The 24,406-nt window shown below is 42.6% G+C and overlaps 1 protein-coding gene and 1 long non-coding RNA gene across 5 annotated transcripts in view; one reads left to right on the forward strand and one right to left on the reverse strand.

Moving 5' to 3' along the window:
* The window catches only part of plh (pasang lhamu), a 69,916-nt gene that overhangs the window by 24,586 nt on the left and 20,924 nt on the right, over positions 1–24,406 (forward strand). Inside the window, exon 1 of one of the 3 annotated variants that reach the window (XM_089462159.1) lies at positions 7,568–7,588. The exons of 1 other annotated variant lie outside the window; for it this stretch is intronic. The gene's annotated coding sequence lies outside the window, so the exon portion shown is untranslated. Of the gene's footprint in view, positions 1–7,567; positions 7,589–18,205; positions 18,390–24,406 lie in introns of those variants that run through there. One more of the 3 variants, XM_089462158.1, reaches the window with a different exon arrangement.
* LOC149270450 (uncharacterized) lies at positions 4,672–24,007 on the reverse strand. 2 transcript variants are annotated; one of them, XR_016268563.1, is made up of 3 exons: positions 23,742–24,007; positions 16,323–16,409; positions 4,672–5,201 (listed from the first exon to the last, which is right to left on the reverse strand). It is a non-coding gene; the product is annotated as an uncharacterized LOC149270450 (long non-coding RNA). The 2 variants fall into 2 exon arrangements; XR_016268562.1 differs by lacking the exon at positions 23,742–24,007 and adding an exon at positions 16,496–17,424.

A 24,406-nucleotide genomic window follows, 5' to 3' on the forward strand; every position in this document is an offset into this window, starting at 1 on the left:
GAACACAACATAAATGTGCAATTAACACAGAAAACGCTGTACGCCAAGCTCGACGACAGCTCCAAAATCGACAGACGACGAACGACGAGCGACGAGCGACAAGCTTTGGACATGTTTTTCAGTCAGTTTTGGACATGTTTTGTCAAGGGGGGCCCAGGCAAGAGGAGCGTATCATTATAAAAGTGCAATTTCTGTGATAAGGCAGAAGACAGACGCAGGCTGCTGCTTTTTGTTGTTGTTGTCTTTTTACGACCTGGGCTGGGCCAGGAAAACAACATGCCGAACATTAAAACCGTATAATATTTAAGCCGTGTAATTAAGTCCAAGGAGAATCTCAGAGAGAGAGAGAGAGAGAGAGAGAGAGAGAGAGAGAGAGAGAGAGAGAGAGAGCTCAGCATGGCTGGTATATAAAAATAAAACAATAATAAGATCTACAGGTTGAGTGCGTGTTGCTGTTGTTTTTAATTACCACCAAGCACACACACACGCACACACACACACACACACACACACACATTATTGTTTGCCTGACAAACACTTTAAGGTCACAGTGTGACATTGTCGTGGAAATGCCCAACGGGCGTACGCAAAACAAATGTCCGCTGCACAGGAAAACCAAAAGAAAAGCAGTGAAATAAACCCGGAGAAGTGCCGAACATTTTGTGTGGCCTTTAATGACATTTGTGTATGTGTGTGTATAAGGGGGATTAAGGCCAACAATTCTGGCTGGATTTGTCTTATTGCACTAGAAAGTAATGGCCCTGTAAATGAGACTTAAGCTATGCTTGGACTTAAGAACGTCTAAAGATATTTGTAATCATATTTCATACGTATGCTCATATATATGTATGTATGTATGTGTATGCATATAAATTTACAGCTTCAATGCTGTTGCTTAACCACTGTACCTGGCATCGAGAATTCTACACCGCAAGGCCTTGTCATTTGGCCTCTCGCCCTGCTGGCATGACTTGGCTATTTGGCATGCTGAAGATTAGTCCAACTTCGACTCGGATGCTCGGGCTCTCTCTGATGAACTGGCATTACGAGGCTGTTCCTGTCCATTACCAACAGCATCAGCAGCAGCAGCAGCAGCTGTTTTTAGACCGACTGAGCGAATACGGTGGTAAGCCGCACTTGTTGGTCTGTATGTCTACGCTCGGCCCCTATCGTTGCCTACCTTTCCACCTTGCTACCTTGCTACCTCGCCTGCCTTCCGCCTTACCTTTTGCGGTTACGGATGACCGTTGTCAGCTTAGCTGCTGCCATGTTTGCGGCTTAAAATACCCATTACACCTTAATATTTCGTGCAAATGTCATAAAAAATTCATTTTAACTTGAGTGCGTAACCCAATCCCAATCCCAATCCCAAGAGTCGTCCGACCGCACCAAGTGCTCTGAGGTCTGTTTCCATTCGATTATAATCACATTTGCTCACATATTAAATTGCCTAATGACCTCGATTGCCATGGGGCTTTCGTATTTTGCGGCCCCATTTTAAAAAAGGCCACGTAATCACTATGACTAAAGGGGTCAAAAACAAAAATATATAACTCAGCTTAGAGCGAGGGGCGTCTCTCTGAGCTTGCTTGAGCCGTGCCTGAGAATCGCGCCGGCTGCTCCTCGGACTTTGACTTCAATTTCCACATCCCCTTTCATTTCCATTTCCACTTCCATTTCCCTTCGCATTTCCACCTCGATTTCCATTTCGAAGGCAGAGTGACGTGTCTGCGACTAGCGAGCAGCTCGACTATTTAATTACGACCGCATGACGAGCGGACTCTGTAATTTTCATGAGCCCATTTTAGTTTGCATCGATCCCAGCCAAAGGTTGATTGGTTTTTAGGGTGACCCGCCAATTACATGTGCCCAGGGCCGCAGATTACAGGGAAAACTACGACAGCGATTTATCGGCTGAATAATGCAAAAATGCCATAATTGACTGTCTTGCGCTACAGCTTAGTTAGCTTGTGTAATTACAGGGTATTACGGATGTTTAATTGAACGCTGAACTGCTTGCTCTATTTCACATACTCTCAAATTCAATTATAATTATATTCGCATTTAATACCACACCATTCCCAATTATCATTCCATCAACCATGTCAAAGCAACCCCAAAGAAACAAAAAACTACACAGAAACTGGTTCGCTGCACAAAGGCCCAAAAGTCATTCATAAGTAATCTATCAACTTCATGCCAAAAATCGAGCAAATCGCCCGCATATGTGACTGTATGTCACATAGATATATATGTATATGTTTGTATATATATAAATATATCGACTTATATGTATATATATTGAACATGTGTGCACATTTGGTTATTCAACCAAATTCTATTGAATATCTCTCGGATAGACGTCGTCGCTGTCTGACGCACTGTTTGCATACAATTAGATACAAATCAAAATCAGCTGCGTCTGGCAACGCCCTGACGTAACGGTAGTCTTTCCCAATCCCATTCCCTACCCGAATTCATTTTCCATGTTCAAAGCATTTCGCTTATCGTTTGTCAACCGTTTTGACAAGACAAGAAATGGGCAGAACCTGAGCAGAGCAGAGCAGAGCGTGAAATCATATTCACTCTCTCTCTCTCTCTCTCTCCCTCTTGCTCTGTTCTAAACTTCCTGCTTGCACTGCCACAAGCCCAGGCAAAATAAAGTTTTAAATTTCCGAATTTTTATTTTTCCTCAATTTTATATATATATTATTTTTGCTCGTTGATTTTTTGTTTGTTGTTTGCATTTGGCACACAGTTTGAGCTGAATGCCGCCAACTTTAGTTGCGTTTTTGTATCTTGATTTGTGTGTGTGTGTGGGGGCTCTTTCTCTCCCCCCAGCTTTGCCTTCCCTTACTTTATCTGGTTAGCTGTCTCATTGGTGGCCCCGACTGCAACGGCAACGGCAACGGCAACTGCGAATTGTTTGTTGTGCACAGTGCCGCCGTTTTGTTTAAATAAGAAAAATGCGAATTTTTTTCTGTTTTTCTTCTTCTTGTTTTCTGTTTTGTTCCCCTACTTTTATTTTATGTTGTTTTACCGCCCGCCTTTAATGTAAAATTCAAATGTTTACTTAACGCGGGCTTCCTCGACGAGCTGAGGGCAAGGCTGTTGGCCGAGGCAACGGACCCAGCGGGGGCGGGACGCTCTGGCTTATACCACGGGCGGGCTGGCATTTGCATGGCTTGCCTTGTATTTGCTATTGCCGTTGCTGCTGTTGTTATAAGAAAGAAATTTAAATAAACCAAAAACATTGTTTGAGTAACGTGTTGAAAATAAACGAAGCCATTCAGAGGCGAGCTGTGAATCGCATATGAGTGGGCTTATGTGGGTATTGGCAGAGTAAATTCATATTTATACATACATGCATATCTCTGTGTGTGTGTGTGTGTGTGTGTGTGTGTGTAAACTTGGGAACACTCATCATTTGGCTGCTTTTGCAATTTCCAGGCCACTGCCATTCCCATTCCCAGTCGCTGTTGTAGCCGCAGACCCCTCAATCATGCTCAATCATGCATCGTGGCGCCTCGAAGAGTTGAAGTTGCGTTTCCTCAAATGAATGGCGACACACTCGGTAAGTGGCATGCATTCATTTTGCCATGACAATTGCCACACAGCGAAACAGACAGAGAGAGAGAGAGAGAGAGAGAGAGAGAGAGAGAGAGAGAGAGAGAGAGAGAGAGAAAGAGCGAGACAGAGAGTACGAAGGGATGTGATTCGAATCGATTCCCATTCCTGCTTCGCACTTGAATTCAATTTTTTTTATTGAACTAAAAATCTTTAGCAAATGTCTTCGAATGGGCACGTTTTTTATGCGAATATTTGCGCACAAAAGTCCCTCCACAACATCCGCGACCCGCACGACTGGCTCCGACACATGGCAAATATTTATTGAGCACGATTTTTGAAATATGAACATTTTCAGTGGAGCCGTGGACATGGCGGGAAGAACGTGAATTGCTAACGGAAGAGGTTGCCCCGCAGCGCTTCAGGTTACGCAAGCAATTAGAAGGGACTTATGTCCTATGCGAGGGATGTCATACATATGAACATGAAAAGGCCAACACCGAAAACGAAAACGAACACGAACACGAACCCGTAACCGAACCCGAACCCAAACTCGAACCTCGAGGCAGTCAAGAGGAAGTAAGCATCAACTACTTATAGCGAGGGTACGTGACGTTAGCCCAGCCAGCAATACCAGCAATACCAGCGATACCAGCTCTCCAGGGCACTGGCCAAACAAAGGACCTGGCCCGATACCATTCGCTTAGCTCCTCAGTTGCACCGCCGCACACAATGCTCGTTAAGCAGCTCACGAAAAAAAAAGCTTCCTTCTGATCGGGCCAAAGAACCCTAAGGGAATAACTCAACCGCACGTAAGAGCTAAGAAAAGCCTCTTTAAATTTAAGCCCAGACTGCATATGGTCGTTAAGTAAATTCTTTAGAGAATGATAGCCTTATATCTATTACAAATCATTCACCGTGCTGTATGGAAATATCTTTCCCAGGAGTTCAACTCAATCTGATTTTTATCATATAAATTCACAGTCTTGATTGACACTCAAATTTGACCAAATGTTAACAATTTTGGTCCATAGGAATGGCAAAATGCGATGGAAAAATAAATTTTAATACTCAGGCTCGCATTCATATTTGCTATACGATGGCAATAAAAGAAATGTTATTATTTATTCACAATGCAATTAGTTTATTTAAATTCAGCTTTAAAGTTTTTGTTTTATTTACTTGCCACAAAATTGAATATTTCATCATGCAAAATACATAGAAACTTTTTCATTTATTCAAGCACTTTATACTCGTTTACTCCCATAAGCATATAGTATGTATAAACATATAAATATGCATATATACATATATACTGCTCTTAGCTTGATTTATTTTGCTTCAATTAGTTATTTTATCTAGAATCTCAACAATTGTTATTTTATTTCTATCTATTATATCTATCTATTTGGTAAATATCTTTGGGGTTTGAATTACTTTTTGGCAGTATTGACAGCTTTTAAATTATCTCAGTTACTTTCTCATTTGACATTAATTCCTTTACTTTCTGAGGTACTTCATTCTTGTTGATTGACGTTTACATCCAAATTGGCTTCATATTATTTAACAATATTCAAGCGAGAATTTTTCAGACTAGATGCGTGTGTTACATTCGTGCCAGGAGGGTGAATTTTCTGTAAATAGGAAAATAGAAACATTTTAGAATATGGTAAATTAATAATAAAGCTTTTTCATTCTTCCGCCTTCCTAATTACTTAGGCCAGAAAGGGCGAATGTGGTAGGAAATGATGCGTTTCCGTTAATAAGGCTTGCGTCGACTGTCAGTCGGCCGAAGTAGTTTTATATAGATTAGGTTTCCTTAGTCTAATGGAGTTTCTATGTCTGTAGAGTGTATCGTCCATGGCGTTTCATAACAGTTCCTAATGAAAATTCCCACATGCAAGCCGCACATAAAACGCCCCTTAAATAACAGCTCGGGTCTATCTCTGAAATTGGCTGGCTTGGCAGCGTTTCGTGCGTGTCGGATATTATATATGGACATGGGATGGGGTGCGGCCCCACCAAATGCATTTAATAAAATAAAAAATACTGATAATCACGAAATTTATAGGCGTATGCCAACACATCAAAGTCTATGGTCGCGGGGCAGGTCTCTCGTGTAATTTGCGGATGCTTATCAAAATGTAAAATCAACTTTCAATTCTCGTCGCTGAAGCGGCGACTGGTGCTAGAGCCTCAGATTGTGGGGAGCTGGCGGAGCTGTGCGAAGGGGGCGAACCAAACAAGAAACAAGAAACACGAAGCAAGAAACAAGAAACCCGTGCAATAGGCAAACAAGACAACGATTGATATTTTGTGTACTCCATGTACTCCATGTACTCTATGTACTCCATGTACTCCATGTAGTTGATGTAGTCGACGTAGCTCTCCGCATTCGCCATGGCAATAATTCTGATTATGAGAAATCGATAAAAATCAATTTGCAATTTGTAGACAACGGCCGCACCCAGTGCCACGAGGAATGCCAACAGAGCAGCAATCTGACAGTCGATTATTCGATAAGTTAATCGACACGTTGAGCCAACTTTTAATTACAAGCGCCTCAAATGAAACGCAATTATTGCTGAGTAAATGCATAAGAAATTACACACTGATTGGCTCAATCAATGTGGGCTACGCTACGTGCTGGGCCGTCGAGGGTCACGCGACGGGACGAGACCAAGGGGTCAACACGGGACCGAGTTGCTGTAATTAGAAGGCGTGCGAATGTCGCCACCTGCGCCGACGTGGCCCTCGTGCAGCCAGAGCGGAGGCAAAAGCAAATCTATTTAAAAATGTCAAAGTCGTCGCATGGGTTGGTCGACTTCCATCCACTAATGAATGCTGTGCAACAGGCCGTGTGACATGGACTGCCGTTGACTCCAGAGCGATTCCATTGGTCACCCGGGCTGCTGCCCCTGAGCCCGACTTTATTTTAATAGATAAAATTCAGCTCAGTCACTGCGAAGGGGGCGGAACTGGCTGGCGCAGGCCAGGCCAGGCGAGCTAGCAGAGAAAAAGCAATCATCAATGTCTAATGCTTCCAGAATGTTTTCAAATTAAATTGAAATAGAACCTTCTCTGGGCTGTCCGCTCCACGTTCGGCATTTCGCAACGATTTTTTCTGTTCTGCCTGCAACTGGCGAAAACTTTTGTGCAAACATTTGGCCAAAAGTCCGATTTGGCCGTAAATACTTCAGCGCAGCTCTTGGCCCAGTTGACTGCGCCCACGTTTGTTTGGCTTTTGGCTCGCGAGGGAAATAAACAGGAACAGCAACAACAAGAGCGCAAGAGAAGAGCAAAAATACACCATAAATAATAGCATGCCTAGGGTATATATTGTACTATGTATATTTGTATGTATGTATATCGAAACTTGATATATTATTGACTTGTGTGCCTTTCGCAGTTCTCAAATTATTATTGCTGATTCGACCTCTAATTTCAGAATCATTTATGTGAAAAATTTATAAGACTCGAATGCCAATAGAGTGTCATAAACGAAACGTGTAGAAATTGCTCTATCATTCAATAATCGGGCGAAAGGTGCTCAAGGTAAAATCATTAAAATTTCATAGAAATCGAAACTGAAAACTTTGAAGGCGACGCGGAACAAAGAAGGAGTTTTAAGAGATAAGAGATATAGAGGATAAAGTCTTGTTAGGAATTACGTATATAGTCAATATACCCCTTTCAATATTAGTTTACAGCGTAACAGAAAATAACAAAAATTGTTCAATTGGGAGCTTGACATTTGATCGAATTACGCAGCCCAGTGCAGCGCAGCGCCGCGCAACGCCGCGCACATGGCGTCCGCCCATACAAAGTTGTCTGGGCCCGGGGCGTCATCTCTTTTTCAGTTTTTCTGTGTTTTCAGTTTGTGTATTTTGAAAACAAGGCGAATAATAATAAACCAAGAGCTGAAATTATGATGAGGGTCGTCGAAAGACGTGCCCGCCAAGGGATGTGGCAGGACGTGGACAACAATGTGTGATGGACTGATAGGCAACTGCCAAATATCGTGAGTCATTTCATTTAATTAGTTTTTATATCAAATGAGACTGAATGGGAATTGAGCAGAGGCCAAACTGTTTAGGCTTAGTCGCAACACTTATAGCAAATAGTCAGTCAACGCTCAGCTTATTTAATTGCTAAAACTGTAATTTTACTTTATAATTTGTAACGCTTTCCCACTAAGCATCAGCTCGTAGGTTAGCCAACAATTTATCAGATTTTTTTGGCTTTGGCTTTGGCTTTGATTGAGCTCGTTTTTTGTGCTCGCCAAATATGGCATAGATCTTCAGTTGTGTGAGCGTGTGTGTGTGTGTGTGTGTGTGTGTGCGCCATCACATCAATCACTGCCTGAGGCTGAGGCCGGCTGACAAGGCACCCAAATACATCAGCACAAATATAAGTGTGTGTGTGTGTGTGTGTGTGTAATATATACTATATTATGAGGCTGGCTGGAGGAGAGAGGAACTCATGCGATATAATCTCGAGTAAGTCGGCGACTTATCGCATATGTGCATTACATTAAACTTAATTAGTATGCTTCGAAAAGAAAGAGCGAGAGAGAGAGAGAGAGAGAGGGATAGAGAGACAAAGAGAGAGGAACAAAGCTGGCGGGTCGAGGCCGGCTGGGGTCTGTGGGAATACTACATGGACTGTGGCCGGCCCCTGATTAATGGAGCGTTTTGTTCGGCATTTTTATGCATAAATTGCGGCACGTACAATAAATAACGCAAAATAATAAATTGTAAATTATGCAAACAACATGAAAAGTTTCAAATAATGAACGGAAGGTCGGTCGGTAGCTCGGTTTCTCGTTCGGTCTGTCGGTCTGTCCGTCGGTCGCTGGGTTGTTTGCGACAGTTGTGCTACTCTTTGAGAATTTATGACCCATTGGCTATTCTCATTGATGGCGAAGAAATTTGCAAACCCGATTCACTTGAAACGAGCTTCAGGCAATTGCACAAAACGAATTTGAATCCAAATTCGAGTTGTTTGTTCAGTTTATTTGCTTAATTACAGCTGGCTGTGGAAATGGAAATGGGAATGAAAATCGACATGAAAATGGAAATCGAAATGGAAATGGGAATTGCAATTGATGTTCCAATGAAAATTATGCGACTGCTTTGAATTTGAGTCGAGTCGACTTGACTTGACTCGACTCGACTCGACTTGACTCGAGTGGCCATCGAAGCAACTCGCTAAAAATTCATTTGAATTATTGCAGTCGCCTTTTTCCATTGCAGTCGAGGTAATGAGTTTCATTTTCTCATTTATTTTAATTTTTTAAATATGTATTTTTTTTATAACGCTAACGTGTCAAGTGTCGCATGTCTGAGGAGCCAGCAACTGTGGGTGTCCCCTGCATGCGAGTGAGTGAGTGAGTGTGTGGGCCGACAGACTCACACAGCCACAGATTCAGAGCTCAGTCAGCAATTAACTTGAAAAGTCGCCTTTGACGGCGCTGATGATAACAAAGTGCTCTTGATGCGACTCTGAATGCGCATTTTAATTAGAATGCGGCCAGGCCAGAGAGCCACATAAGGCCACAGATTACAGGGGGGCTGCACGCAGTTAACGTGAAGATGGGACTGTTGAATGGAAATTAAAGCAGAGCTCAGATAGTAATTGAAGGGCACAAGCATTTGACTGAATTGACATAACATGATAAGAGCTGTAAAACACTTTTCACATATTCACAAGGAATGCAGAAATGTGTAAAATATGAGTAAAAGCTGATTATAGTGAACTTCCATAAGCTAGCTGTAGCAGCTGAAATGAGACCGGAAATCAGTTTACTTATGAGTGCGCAGGTGAGCTGAAACTTTCACAACTAGAAATTTCACTGCAGTTGGCTAACCCTTGAACTGCGGCTTATTTATGATCCGAGCCGGGGCCAAATAGATCGCGCAGCACTTCATCTAGTGCTGGAGCTTGCCATGGCTGCCAGCCGTCGCCCAAGATTGATGGCCAACACTTTTCGCAAACACCGACAACGCTTTCTTGCTGGCCAGACTCTGTCCGACTCCATCCCACAGATTGGGCACTTGGCAAGGCAGCGGAAGAGCCCACGAGCCACTTGAACGCCCTCCCTCAGCACAGACAATGCCCCATTTGCAGACGCATCGGCAACTAAAAAACAATTTAACAGAGCTGCTAATATGCAGTGTACATTGTATCGGTCTCATATAGAATATGCCTCGAATGGGGGCCTATTCCAGCGCACAATGTGGGGCTATTCCGGCTGTTATGTGGGGCAATCTCTGCTTTCTGTTGCACTACACTCAGAGAAATGCTGAGTGAGAAGGCTAAAGTTTAGCTGGCAACAATTTTTATGATATAGCAGGACTCAATCATTAGAGATAACTGAGAAAATGTAAGAACTGAACTTTAATGGAAGTGAAAATATTTTATATTGTCTAAATTGATATGAGTGTAGTCTGAGTTTGGTTTGATGTTTCCGTGCTATGGTCGACTGAGTTGAAGTGGGAAATGATATTTTTGCCAAGTGTGGGACAAGTGTGATTTACAATACACTCAATTCACATTGGCAGTTAAGGCAAAACGAGCGCGGTGTGAGAGATCGTAAAGCCGAAATGCCCGTGTGTCGGCATTGGCATCGGCATCGGCATCGGCATCGACATGGGCATTATCTGTACAAGCTCTCTGGCAGAACCACTTTCGTTAGCTCGTAAAACTGTCTATAAAATGCAATGATAATAAAAAAATCAGTCGGCCAACGAATTTGTAGGCCGACAGCAGCGACGGCTCATTTAGGACTGGTGAAGAGGTCAGAGGCAGGAAGAGTGCAAGTGCGACAGAGAGAGAGGGAGAGAGAGAGGAGAGTCGCTGAAAAGCGATCCCAGCGGACTGACGGACTGACGGACTGACTCCTCTCATCCTCATTCGTATCGTCATCAGCCTCGAATTGAAGCTGTGTGCAGGCATTCGTTGCGCTCCAGCGCCTTCGGTTTTATTCTCCTCGACGGAGAGGATGACGCGTCAGCAACGTCGTCGTCCTTTAGTGGCACTTACGAGCTGTGGCCCCGGGCTCGGAGCCCCAGATCTGAGTACCGTTTGGCTCTTGTGTGTCTGCAAGCGTATCGCCTTTCACGTCGCCTTTTGTAAATTGCTTTTTGAATTTTGTAAAAGCGAACACACACACATACACAGTCAGAGAGGCGACTCATAAAGCGACGCGCTGCTGCTACAAAATCTTTTATGGATTTCTTGACTGGACTCGTTTTTATTGTTGGCCCGCTTTGTTTTGTTGTTGTCACCAACTGTTTTGTCGTCGTCGTCGTCGTCGTCGTCGTCTTCGCTTTATCTACACGGATCCTTTGACATTTGAATAGTTCATTAATTTCGCAAAAGAAAGAAAAATACTTTTCCTAAACACACACACACACACACACACAGACCCGCTCGCACACCCTACTGGTAACTTTGAAAGTAAGTCTTTTTCTATGCAACATTTTCTTTTGTATGCGCCTGGCCTTTTGTTATTGTTCATCAATTTGAAAGGCGACACAGACACGGCTATGCTTTCGCCCCTCGTACCTGCATTTACCTTTCGTCTTGAATTCCTCTCTGGCTACTGGGCATTTGCAGCCCTGAGTTTATGTTCACTCTGTGAGTTTTCATTCAAGCAATGACCAACAATTTTCCTGTTTTAATTGAGAACACTTTGGGGATTTCTCTGTTTCCCTCTCGCTTTCTCATTCACTCACTCGCTCTCTTTCTATGCCTTTCGGGCTTTTGAATAGATTGATTGTCGTTTTGCACAATGACAATTTAAGGGCACTGATTGAGCTTCATCAGTTCACAGACTTTTGAAGGTGAACGTCGAGCATAGAAAAAGAATCTAATTGAACAAAGAGAATGCGAATGTGTGGCTTCTGTTTAATTTTATGTCTTTACATTTTACATTTGCGTATAAGGTCTATTTCCTATAATAACTATATTAGAAGAACACGATATGGTACTATCCCCAAACCTTTGCTCTTGCGCAATCATGTCTATAAAAATATTTTATGCACTCAGTGCTCAACTTTTCGGAGAAACCCCTTGTTCTGGCTGTGGCAGCAACAAAGACAAACTATTTGGTTATCTGTCCTTCTGCACAACTGAGCAACTTGGCCGAAAAACAGAGCAAAACTCGCACTCAAAACTCTCAACTGAAAACTGAAAACACAAAAAAAAAGTCCAAGCTGAGTTGAAGCAAAAAACAAACATTTTTCGGGACAGTCAGCTTGAATTACGGAGCTAGGTTGGATTTCCTGGAACCTTTGTCCAAAGAACAAGTCGCACAGCACGTATACAAACTACACACACACACACAGACATACTCAGACATTTGTATTCATCTATCTATTACAATTTTACTGCTTTATTTTCAATGCTCGAAACTCGTCCGCTGGGACCGCAGCCATGTGGCCGGTTCTCATGTAGCCGTCAGAGATGATTATGTATTAATAAATGTACAATATATGTTTCGGCATAAACCCCTCCCAAAAAAAAAAAAAAATCGACTAAGAAGAAGAAGAACACGCTATAACAACTGGCCCATAAAAACACCAAATGTAGTTAAAATAGCATTTTTGGGGTCGGCTCCGAAAGAGTCGAAAACCTTTTTTGGTGCTAGCTTGAATCGAGGGCCTGTCTGACTCCGCCCTGTGGAGGCTGTCACGGCCTGTGCGTGAGTTTTGGCCATTCAAGCTGGTCATTCTGGTCATTCTGCATGGCCCTCAGAGTTCCAGCGAATCTCCCGGTCGTGGACATCATGTGAGCAATGACTGGACTCTGTTTCGGGGATTCAGTTTACATTCTATTTTCGTGCGCTGGCTTTTGCCCCACATTAACTGAAGTTTAAATATATGCTGGCCGATGGTCATTCTTGTCTGAATCGAGAGCTCAGCTGGTTGCTCAATCAGCATTATGCCCTGATTGGCATTTTTTTCTGTTTCGATAAAAAGGATTTGAAAGCCAAGTGATTAAAGCTCCCGCATTTCAGGTTGCATCAAGCATAAGGATATCATCCAAGAGCATTCGCATCCTCAATTAATGGCTCTAATCACAAAAGCTGCTGCCTCGTCTACCCTTCCAGCTCATATTTCCTTTCAGTGAACCGCAGCCTTCCAGCTTGATGCACTCACTGTTTGTCGTTGACGTTGAGCAAAGGGCATGCGGCATTCGGCTAGTCCTGTCGGGCTATTTATCTTATGCTGGCTGAATGTGTTATTGTTCTCGGTGCGGGCTGTGTTGACATGTACGATGTACAGACGTATGTATAGAACAACAGGAACAGGACGTGCTGCCACTGCTGTTGCTGCTGCTGCTGCTGCTGTTGCTGTTGTTGTTGTTAAGGGGAAAAATGTTCCAAGTTTTCTTTTGAACAATTCACTTTGAAGGCATAAATTATGCCTTCAGTTTTTCAGTTCGCATGAATTGCTGTTGGCTGTCAGCTTGTCGCCTTGCCTGCCTGCCTGCCTGCCTGCCAGCCTGCCTCTCGCCCCTCCCCCCACCCCTCTGTGACCCTACTTGGCTACATCCCTGTCTCGCTTTTGAGAAGCTTAACTCGCCTCTTTTGTGCGCAAAGTTTGGGGCGTCGCTCCTTGAGCGCTGGCTGCAGCCCCTCGGCATAAGAAAACAATTTTCAAGGGTTGTCTGACAGTCAGTGTGCCCGTCAGACGGACTCTGTGCAACTGCCACTTGCCCCATGCCCCATGCCCCGTGCCCCTTGGCCCTTGTCCCTACGCCACTGGCCTGTGCAAGTTTTCTGGCTGCTTTTGGGGCCTCTGTGTAATTAATTTGATATGCAACGAAGCGTTTTTTGAAGTTTATATTGTTTGTTTTACTTGAATACGTTGAGGTCTCGAGGCCAGAGCGGCCTTAAGTGCCAGCCGGTACTCAAAATTCTTCTCCTTCATCTTCTGCCTCTCTCTCTCTCTCTCCCTCCCTCTTTTCAAAAGTTGTACAGCCACTCGGCTCAGCTCTTCATTTCGAATACGAAATTCATAAATTTTGATTTACACACAAGTTTTCGTGCACGACTCTCCAAAAAGCGGCTCAGACAATAGTTTTTCCATTCTCCTAAGACTTCTTTGTGTCGGCACACTTGTCTGACCCGCAGGCTGCCTGACGACTGCCTGACTGCCAGACTGCCCGACTGTCCCTCGCAGGCAGCAGAACTGAAACGGGAACGAGCAGAGCTCATTGTCATGCATATTGTACAATTGTTATGTGAATTTATACTGCTGCCACACACATACATATGCGAACGTCTTTGCATCTGTCTCTGCGTCTTTCAATGTCGCATTTGATTCTCTGGGCTATTTCTTAGAAGTCTTGTTTATGCGTTTTCTTCACGACAGCAATTTTCAATTAAAAACGCTCCTCAATTCACAACGTGTCGCGGCACCTCACGAGGTGTGGCCCCCAGCCGCTCAGCTCCCCCAGCGTCTACCCCTAGCTAGATTGATTGATCTTAAATTGCCAATGAACAGTTGAAATCATGTGAGAAATATTTCAATGAGTTTCAATTTGGCTTCGTTTGTTATTCAAAGTAAAGAATTCAATGCAGAGCCGAACTATCGAGTGAGATTTCGATATGATAATGTATATAAATATAGTGCACACCTGTCAAATTAATCTGCGCCACGGCTCGCCTAACTGTTTTTTTATGCTCTCGTTATATTATTTTGCCCAAGCTCTTTATAGCGCATATGTTACACCTGCAACGTCAACAAAAGCGCTCGATCTTTTGTTACTACAGCTCGCAAATGCTGGCCATGGGATATGCTTCCACCTAGCCATAGAAATCTGCGCAAGTGTGTGTGTGTGTGTGTGTGTCACAGCAAGTGCCGGCAAACGACCTCAACTTCACTACACACAGACACACAGACATACAGTCACACTCACACACTCACAGAATTACTTTTTCAAATGACTGCAATATAAAAGTGGCTTGGTCTAAGGCCGAAGCCAGCAGCCCAGACCCGAGTCCATGGGCCTCGTCGTCAGCCGAAACGGCATCAATATCGACATTCGTTCGGGCTTAACTTAATTACATGCCGGTCGACGCCTCGTTGCATAAATGGGAAACTCTCTGCATCTGTATGTGTGTGTGTGTGTGTGTGTGTGTCTGTTGTGGTCCAGCTGTGCGCTGAGTCGCTTTACAACTGTTCGCAACGACCTTCCCAAAATGCTGTTTATTGTTGTTGTTATTGCTCCTGCTCCTGCTGCTGTTGCTGTTGCTGTTGCTCTTGCTGTTGCTGTTGTGCTCTCTAGATTTGCTCCTGTGACACGCCCGTCCAGTGCGCAGGTTCGCCTCATCGCAGTGGCCTCCCAGTCGGCTGAATAAAGAGCGCAATTGCCATTGCGCACACTCGCGCTCCCCTTTGAACCCACGGGAGCTGCTTTGGCGAGGTGGCGGCCTTCCAGTGAACCTGAAACAGACTCTAAGCTGCACTGGAACTACCTATCAGCAGCAGCAGCAGAGGCAGCAGCAGCGGCAGCGGCAGCAGCAGAAAAAACTCCCCATCTGGCTCTGCAGCCCCCGCTTCCTGTTGCTGCCTCTCAGCTGTCCAGGTCTGGCTCGGCTCATGAAGTTACTCAGACATGCATAAAAATGCCGGTTTTATTATGTCGTTCAGCTTGTGTATGTGTGTTTAACTGTGTGCACGAGTGTGTGTTTGTGTTTGTGTGTGTTGTGGGTGTGCCGCCTCGGCGTGTCCTTCGAGCGTCTGGCCCCGTCTGGGGACTTTCTGCTGTCGTTTCGAGCTCGAGCCGACGCGACGCAGACGGAGTTGGAGACGTTTTTTTTTTTTTTTTTTTTTTTTTAAAGCCGCTTTCGACTGGTTGTCTCCCCTTTCTATGGCCGCCGCTGCCAGCGCACCGCCCCGCTGCTCGCCACAAACTTTTTATCTATTTCTTTTTTTCGTGCCGTATAGAAAACTGAGGCAATTTGGCAGCCTGTGTCGCTGCAGTTGGGCAGCCACCCACACGGCGAATGCTTGCCAGAGACTATGTCGTAAACTGGGCCGTTACCGCGCCACAGCCCCCCTCTGGCCATGCGCCTCAGCCAACCCTTGCCTAAGGCGAGTTTTATGTAACAGTCCTCTGCTCATAAAATAAAATAGGTACATACATACATACATACATGTATATCAAAGTTTGCATGTATGCGTGTGGATATATAAAATGCTCGTTTGTGTGTTTTATTGTTGGCTTTCATCCTTGGCCCGACTCTGGTGTGGGCATCCCTCTCACACACACACACACACAGAGACACATTATGTAGATATAAAAAGATATAGTTACACACACACACACACATATATATATATATACATATGTGCATACACACACATATATATATATTTTTGAAATATGCTTGTGACTAATTTAATTTATTTGCCATTGTTGTTTGGGAATTGTGGGATTTCCTTCGGCTGCTGCTGCTGCTGCTGCTGCTGCTGCTTTTCTAGGTTTTCATTGTTGCTTGGAAAATTCTTTGAAGCATTTTCGTTTGCTGCTCTCGTTTTAGCAATTGCCCTGCCATTGATTTCACTTAGTCCCCATTGTTGTTGCAGCGAGTCACCAAAGAGCTATGACCATGAGTGCTATGGGAATTTTCTAAGCTGCGTCTAGTTCGTTTTCTCGTTTGTTGTTTATTTGCTGTTTGCTTCAAATAAATTGCCTCAATTTTGTCATAAAAATGAAAACTTTTACAATTAAGAGTTTACCTTTTTATTTATGAGCTGCGGATGCTATGGCAATTGCCCTGCTTGGCTGACTCAGAGCGGGGAATGGAACGGAAACGGTGACAGCAACTGAAACGGAAATGTTGATAAATTAGCGCCATCTAGCGTTCGCCATGGTGTCTTACAGCGATAAGCAATTTATAAAGCTCACTTACATATTGTGAGCTGGCGTTGGCTTAAACATATGCGCTATATACATGCACATACATAGTTTAGAGTGGGCTGCACTTGGTGTGGGTGCAATCAAAATTCACAAATAGCTCAGTTCATAAATATTGAATTCCTATACGAATTACACACAATTTTCACTCATACAGCGAATGCATTCATTAATTTAATTTGCTTTCATTGTGCATTGCGCACATTACAAAGCATTTACCAAATGGCATATATCAATTTTTCCAATCTCTAACTGCCACACACACACACACACACACACACGTATATATAGCATTGATTTTGGATTTATGCATATTTTATGCCGCTGGCAAATGCCAGCTGCCGCCCACTGAGACACCCACACGACCTTCGCCAAGCAGGAAAATACAAATTCGTGAGTGTGTGTGTATGTGTGAGTGTGTGTGAGTCTGTGTCCAATAATTTGTTGGCAATGCCAAAATATGCAACCCACAGCGCACATAATAAATTGAATTAAAAGAAGCAATAAAAAATGAGTAAAATCAATGAGAGAAAAAAATAATATAAGCATAAATGAGCAACAAAATAAAAAGAGAAAAAAAAAAGAAATAAATAAAGTTTTGTAAATTGCGCTATTCGTCTGCTGGCAGGCAACTAATTTATGGCATTTACAAGACGACAACAACAACATTTTTGCACATCAACAATTTCCACTGGTTGCAGCAGCAAATTAGCCAGCCAACAACTGCCGCAGCAGCAACATTTTTTTTTTTTTTTTTTTTTTTTTTTTTTTTTTTGCAGCAACAGCAGCCGCATGCATAAATTTTGCAACAGCAACAACAGCAGCAAAAAGAACTGCAGCAGCAGCAGCAGCAACAACTGCAACTGCAACTGCAACTTCAAATGATTTGCCTGTTGCTGCTGTTGTTGTTGTTGTTGTTGTTGTTTGTATCTGTCGCTTGTTTTTGCTTAAATTATAGACATTTGACTGGCTGTGCAACAGCATTTGGCATGCAATTTTTCTTGCTTATTTGAATGAGTGACTCGCATTTGGATTTGCATTCGCATTCGCATTCGTACTCACATTTCTTAGAACTTCCTGAAATGTTGCCTTACAATATTTGTAATTAAGCAATTTGTTTCGAGGGCGTCGCAACATTTCCGCTGGCCAATTGATTGAGCAGCCAGCGATTCTCTTGTAACGGATGTGCCCATTTGGGTCTTGCCACATGCGACATGCGACAGCAACAGCAACTGCAATTAGTGGCAAGCGAGCGAGTGAGAGAGACGGAAAGAGAGAGAAAGAGAGAGCAGCCCTTGGCCAAAGTTCGGTACAAAGTTCTTACAGTTCTCTCTCTATGTAGAATGTAACACACAGCCTGCAGCTGCCTACGCATTGCTCGTACACTGAGCGAAATAGTCGATGAATGTTACTGAAGTGATATTAGGATAGAGCGTAACTTCTTGGCTTATGAAGTAGCTGCTCAGCCCCAGATTCTGCTTGCTCTCTCTATTCGCAATACTTGAATAGAGTACACAATTATTTTTTGTAGTGTATTGGACTGCTGTATGTGTATGTGTCATATGCTTGCACTATTCGATTGATTTCATGTGTCACGACATTTGCCTCCTTATTGAGCAACTTTTCAAGCAGCAGCTTCTGCATCTTGTCCATATTGATTTTTCATTGCATTGCCAGCAACAACTACAATAATAATAATAATAAAATAATAATAAAAAGAGCGTAGCGCAATATAATTGGAATTTGAAATTGTAAATTGGATATTTTTGCAATGAAAAGACCGCACGAAAAAAAAGCGAATAAAAAGAAGTCACAAAGCAGCAGCAACAGCAACTACAACAACAACAACAATCAGCAGCAACAACAATCAGCAGTAGCAGCAGCAACATGTGAGTATGTATTTGATTTTGATTATTTATTCAATGAGCGTTTGCCGTTGTATTTGGCTTCATTGTGTGCATGTCCAGCGGACAAGTGAACCAATCGAGCCAATGGGGCATCAATGGCTATGCCCTCGCCCCGCCCCCGTCCGCCTTGCCATGCCCCTTGCCCGAGTGAACATGTGTGCCATGCATTAGTCTGCCAATAGCCCGACGCCACACAAAGTCCAATTTAATTTGAAACACAGCAACGTTGACTGACAGACCGAGAGACAGACGGAGCGACGGACGGATGGACTGATAGACAGGGGAATGGCTATAAAGCCAGACAGTCACCAAGAACTTGAAGCGAATAAACGCAAATAACTCAATTCAACTACAACTAAAACTGAAACTGAAACTGAAATTTGAACTATTGCTGCTGCTGCTGTTGTTGTTGCTGCTGCTGCTGCTGCTGCTGCTGATGTCGTTCATGTTGTGCATTCAAATCAATCGAAGCGAAACACTTAAAGTTTTCTATTCATGTTATTAGTTGCTGCCAGCAAACGAGCATAGTTAAGTGCTTGGATGAAATAAACGTGCCAGTTATGCAAAGGAAACCAGTTAGCATTTGGTAAAAATAACAATAATATATAACTGAAAGCTGGAGGCGTCGATAAAATCAATAGGAAAATAATCAAATTACAACTGAATATGTTAATGGGGGCCATTAAAGGGGCTTAACTCTAGATAAACGTGGACGCGACTGTGGCCCATAGTAAATTGAGTAATGTCGGAGAGATAGCTGGAAAATCAAGATTAATCAAATGGAATTGCTCATTTGTTAGGCAAATGCCAAGTCTCAGCTATTGTTGCTGCGGGTATGTAAATATTTTGATAATCTGGCTCAAACGACTTCCTGACTGAATAAACATGATATGATAAAATATCAAGTGATACAACCGACCTGAGTCAGCATTTCTATATCAAGCTCTCCAGAAAATGTGTTACTCTTTGTAAAGGTCTTATATATGGCATGGACTTGAATGCTATACTTAGTCAACTACCGTCTCTTTTTCATTTCATTTCATTTACAAGTTTATTGTAAATTTCTACATTCTGACCTTGACTAATTTTAGAAAACATTTGTGTTGGATTTGAGTTCGAGTTTCTTGGCCTCAGCTGTGGCTGGGCTCAATGGATTACAATTATGATTGGGTCTCTCGAAATTGAAAAGCAAACACAGGCAAACCCCATAACGAGGCCGACCCATAGCAGCACGTACGGCCCGGCTGCATGCCCCCATAGCGAGACTTAGGCCACATACCATTTGCCAGAAAGAAAACTTGCACTGGGCTCTCAGAGCAGCAGCGCCTCGAGCATACTAATAATATATACAAAGTCAATTTGAGGCGCGTTTAGAGATGGTTTTTTTTTGGGTCTTTGGGTTTGCGGGTAATTACCATGCGCCATAGTTACGCCCGGCAAGCTGCATAAATATTGAAATTAAATAATAACAAATGCCATAGAATAAATAAGCCAGCCAACTGTAAAAACAATACGTAATAGCAGCAATCGTAAAAAAAAAATTACGAACACATGCGTTCGAAATTCCAACTGAATATATAAAATAATATTTTAATATTTGATATATTTTGTTGCTGTTGGTTACACACATTTGTTTCTTTCAGAAATGTGTCGCCTTATGGCTAGAAACCCATTGGGGCTGGTTTAAAGTCGAGCTGTTGTTGGCTTCTGGCTTCTGGGGTAGCCCCGGAGTTATTCCACTTTTATTTTAATTTCCTTTACGAGGGCAGCTCGCATTTTTTTGTTTATTTTTTTCGTTTTTTTTTTTTCGAGAAACCAATAATGCCGCACTTCAGCGGGCCATAAAAGTAGCATAAAAATGCAAAACGAAAGCTAAACGCGGCCCCCGCGTTGACCCACCCAACCACCCGGCAACCCCACAGGCAGCGATGGTGGTGGTGGTGCGTCGTGCGGTGCATAAAAATAAGTAATATCGTAAAAATTACAGGAAATAAAAATCGCTACGTAAATACGTGCAAGTGCAGGAGAGCGAGAGCCACAGTCAGAGCGAGAGCCCAAGCCAGACACGAAGGTGGAGTTGGAGCCCGAGTTGGCCAACTTTCTCGCCGTCTGAAATTGGCAGTAAAATTATGGCAGACAGCGCTGCGAAAAATGAGGAAAATTGTAACAGACATTCAGGCGGTTGGCAGAAACGTGAACGCAAACAACTATTAAATATTTGGCCAGTCTGAAATTGAATGGCCGTCTGAAGTTCAAGTTACCAGCGAGCGATGTTGGCTCTCTGGCCGTATTTCAATAAGGCGAATAACAAGTATACGCCACATGCGCCATGAATAATTCATGCAGCTCACTTTTTTAGCCACATTCAGCATAATTACTATGCCGACTCGAATTACATCCTCCGGCCTTAGCATCTCTGCATTGTTATGCAACTGCCAACTTATTAGCTGAAAGGTAATCGTGTATTAGTTATATTTTAGGCATGGCCAGGCTTTAATCGAAACAAAGCCAAGACACTCGCTCAATTACGACAACTATGAGAATGCAAAACAGTTTGCTCTAACAATGTATAGCCATGTTAGAGACATTTCCTTTACAACATTAACAATGCAACTGAATTTCCAATTACACAGCGAATGTGCATGTGTGTCTCGGTGTGTGTATGTGTGTTTGTGTGTGTGTGTGTGTGTGTGTGTGTGTGTGTGTGTGTGTAAAGCCCATAATCATTTCAAATGGCAAATTATGACAGCGAGTAGGGGCCAGAGCAACAACAACAACAACAACGACTACAACTACAACTACAACTACAACTACAACATAAACGAATGACAAGCAAATGAAATGAGCTTTTAATCAATTTCCGGTATTAAAGCGCAGACAATCATTCAACAATGATTGCCGTTGTTGTCGTTGTTGTTGTTGCTTGTGTTGTTGCTGCTGCTGTTGCTGCTGATGTTGCATTTAATTAACAAACAATTTATATTCATAAACCTCAATCGGTCACATGCAAATGCACATGGAACCTGGGCACATGGCAAACAGAATAAAAAAGAAGAAAATAATAATGTGTCCGAGGGGGCAAACAAAATGCGATTTAGCAAAAGCGGAAATACTCTTTGAAAAAATAGCCCTAAAGATACCTCACCTAAAAGGTAACTTAAAGTTAAGCTTCTAATATTAATAATAAGATAACATTTGTAGCTTAAGCCTTCTCCTAATCATCAGCCCAGAATAAATTAAGTTAAGCATATTCAAAATCAAATTGAATTTAATAAATACTTAACACATTTATTACTGAATTTGTCACAGTGTATGCCTTAATCTGCTTATGCACACATTGGAGACTACGCAGCAAACTGACTGATAAAAGCAATATGCTTCCGTCAAGGGTATGCAAATTATATCAAAAACTGTGGCTGTAATAAATGTTGCAAATGCGTGCCAGCCAATACGAAATTGAGTGTGTGTGAGTGTGTGTGTCTGTGTGTGCTGCGCGGCTATGTAGCAGAGCTCTGAGGGCAGCAAAAACAGGCATGAAACGAGCGTCCAATGTGCAACATGGCAACTCATTGGGGGCTGCGTACCTGACTGCATGAAAGCCTCCCTGCCTCGCTGCCTCGTCCCTGCCACATGGCAAATCTGTTGTAAGACAGACGCGCAGCGGGCAGCCAACAAAGCGCCACATTGTTGATGCTGATGTTGTTATTGTTGTTGCTGCTGCTGCCACGTGTTGCCAACATATGCGGGCCACATCAACAACAGACCAGCACAGCAGCAGCAGAAGCATGCCCACAATTGGGCATGGCTATTGGCTAGGCATAAGCTGCGCATCGATAGGGCATCGGGGAGGTGGGTGCAGCTATCATGTGGTGTGTGAAAATGGGCGGAGCGAATGCTCGCCAAAATTCCTAATGCCCCTGACACACAATTAGCCCCGTGACCAACGCCAATGCCCGGGATGCGAGGGGAGAGAGAGAGAGAGAGGGAGAGAGTGGAATAGCGAGCTTAGCGAATCATTAATTAAACCTGGCGAAAACATACAGCAAGAAATTATTATAATGGACGCATGGGAAATAAGAGGAAAACCCTCTGCGAGTCAGCTAATTAGCATGCTCGAAATTTGTTGCCAGTTGCTGTACGGGGAGAGGGGAGACACTCAGCTGGCAGAGGGGCAGCACTATTTTTGTTTGTCCAATTTCAGCCTGCGCGCTAAGAGAGAAACCGAGAAAATGCCGCAAATAAGCAGACAGGCTATAAGGCAGAGACAACAACTACAGACACCACGGGTCGCCCCGAAAGGGCAAACAAAATTAAGACTAAAGGTCAGCCAAGCAAACAGCACAAGTATGCCAACAGAAAGACCCAACAACAAATACCAAAGCAGAGACGACGCTAAATAAACAAAGGTAATGCCCCAAACACAAGAGCACCAGAAGATCTGGGAAAGAAACGAAACGACAGTAACCCTGATTATCCACTTATTCCTGCTGACTTAAGAGCTAAAAGTTCTATTATGATTTTAGTTAGACCTAGGGATATATGTATATTGATTATCGGGCAGATAATTCGTCATTAATCAACAGATCATTCAGAAAATAATTGAAGCTGAACTTAAAAACATATTTTATTTTTAGTCAAAAAATTTGTTATGTTCTAGATGGAATGATTGGCAGACTTAGTGAATGTTACCTGGCAGTCAATCATGATCGATAGACAGTCCGTCAGTCATTAAATCGGCTATCCAGAAGTCATTATTCATAGAACATATTTACTGATTTTATAATATATGTAAATAAATATTTAAAATATTATTTATTTGTTATTGATTTCAAACTAACTATATATAAATAGAATATATACATTTCTTTAAATCTCAAATATTTATATGTACTTACATATATCGTATATAGCTCATTTTATATGTATATATACAAATTTATATTTATTATTTAGTTAGACAATCAATCAATTGGTCATTCAAAGCGGAAAGTTGTATACAAATTGATATAGGCACATACACATATACATAGATACATATATGCATGCATTTATATCACTGAATTAGTCAATCAAGCAGTCAGTCGATCAATCAGTCAGTTAGACATAAAAAAGAAACAGTTATATATGTATATTCATATACATTTATCTGCTCTTGGCATAGCCACAGCACAAACTCATTAAAGTCGGCTCCGCTTGGCTCGTCCATAAGAGCGGGCTACGGAGTATAATATAGACATTTCCTATAGATAGCCAAGTCAAAAGAGCTGGCCAAAAGTCGCAGTGGAGGCAAACGAAAAGCGACTGCAAATAAAAAAGTTGCCTTTAGTTACTTACTTTATGTTTACCATTGCTATTGTTGTTGTTGTTGTTGCTGCTGTGGTTGTTAGCGGCCAAAACGTGCAATTAAATGCTATGTAGAAGCGAAGATGGCCAGGCGAAAAGCAATGGCCAATAGCCTATGGTCAACTTATTGGCCGTCGCTTGCCAAATGCAATGAATGAAGCAGAAATACAAAAAAAAACTCTCAGAGAATTGCATAAAAAAGGCAGCAAATAAAAATAAATAAGTAAACAAATAAAGGAAACGGAATAAATAAACAAACAGCAATGCCGAGCAGATGTTGAAATACCCTACTGAGAGGAACTTAGAAGTGTGATTAGCACTACGTCTGTATAAAGTTCAATTTAATAGAATATGCCAGATCATAGTGAAAGTGAATAGTTTAGTTCAGATAACCTCAGCCAAATGCTGATGCAGATAGCGATAGACTGAGGCACAAGGCTATACCTAAACTACTCAAACAGATTAGAAATGAAACTATAACATAATTCAAACTTTGCTTCTTTTTCATTGCGATGCTAAAATTTCATTACCCTTGGCTAGAGAGCAACACGATCTCACGATGAGTAGCGATTGCTAATGGACTTTATCGATTGCCAACCACAAAGATACATTTTGCAATGCCACACACACACACACACACACACACAGCTACAGGC

Source organism: Drosophila arizonae, chromosome 2 (assembly GCF_054131065.1).
Source record: "Drosophila arizonae isolate 15081-1271.41 chromosome 2, UAZ_ARI_1.0, whole genome shotgun sequence".
Lineage (NCBI taxonomy): Eukaryota > Metazoa > Arthropoda > Insecta > Diptera > Drosophilidae > Drosophila > Drosophila arizonae.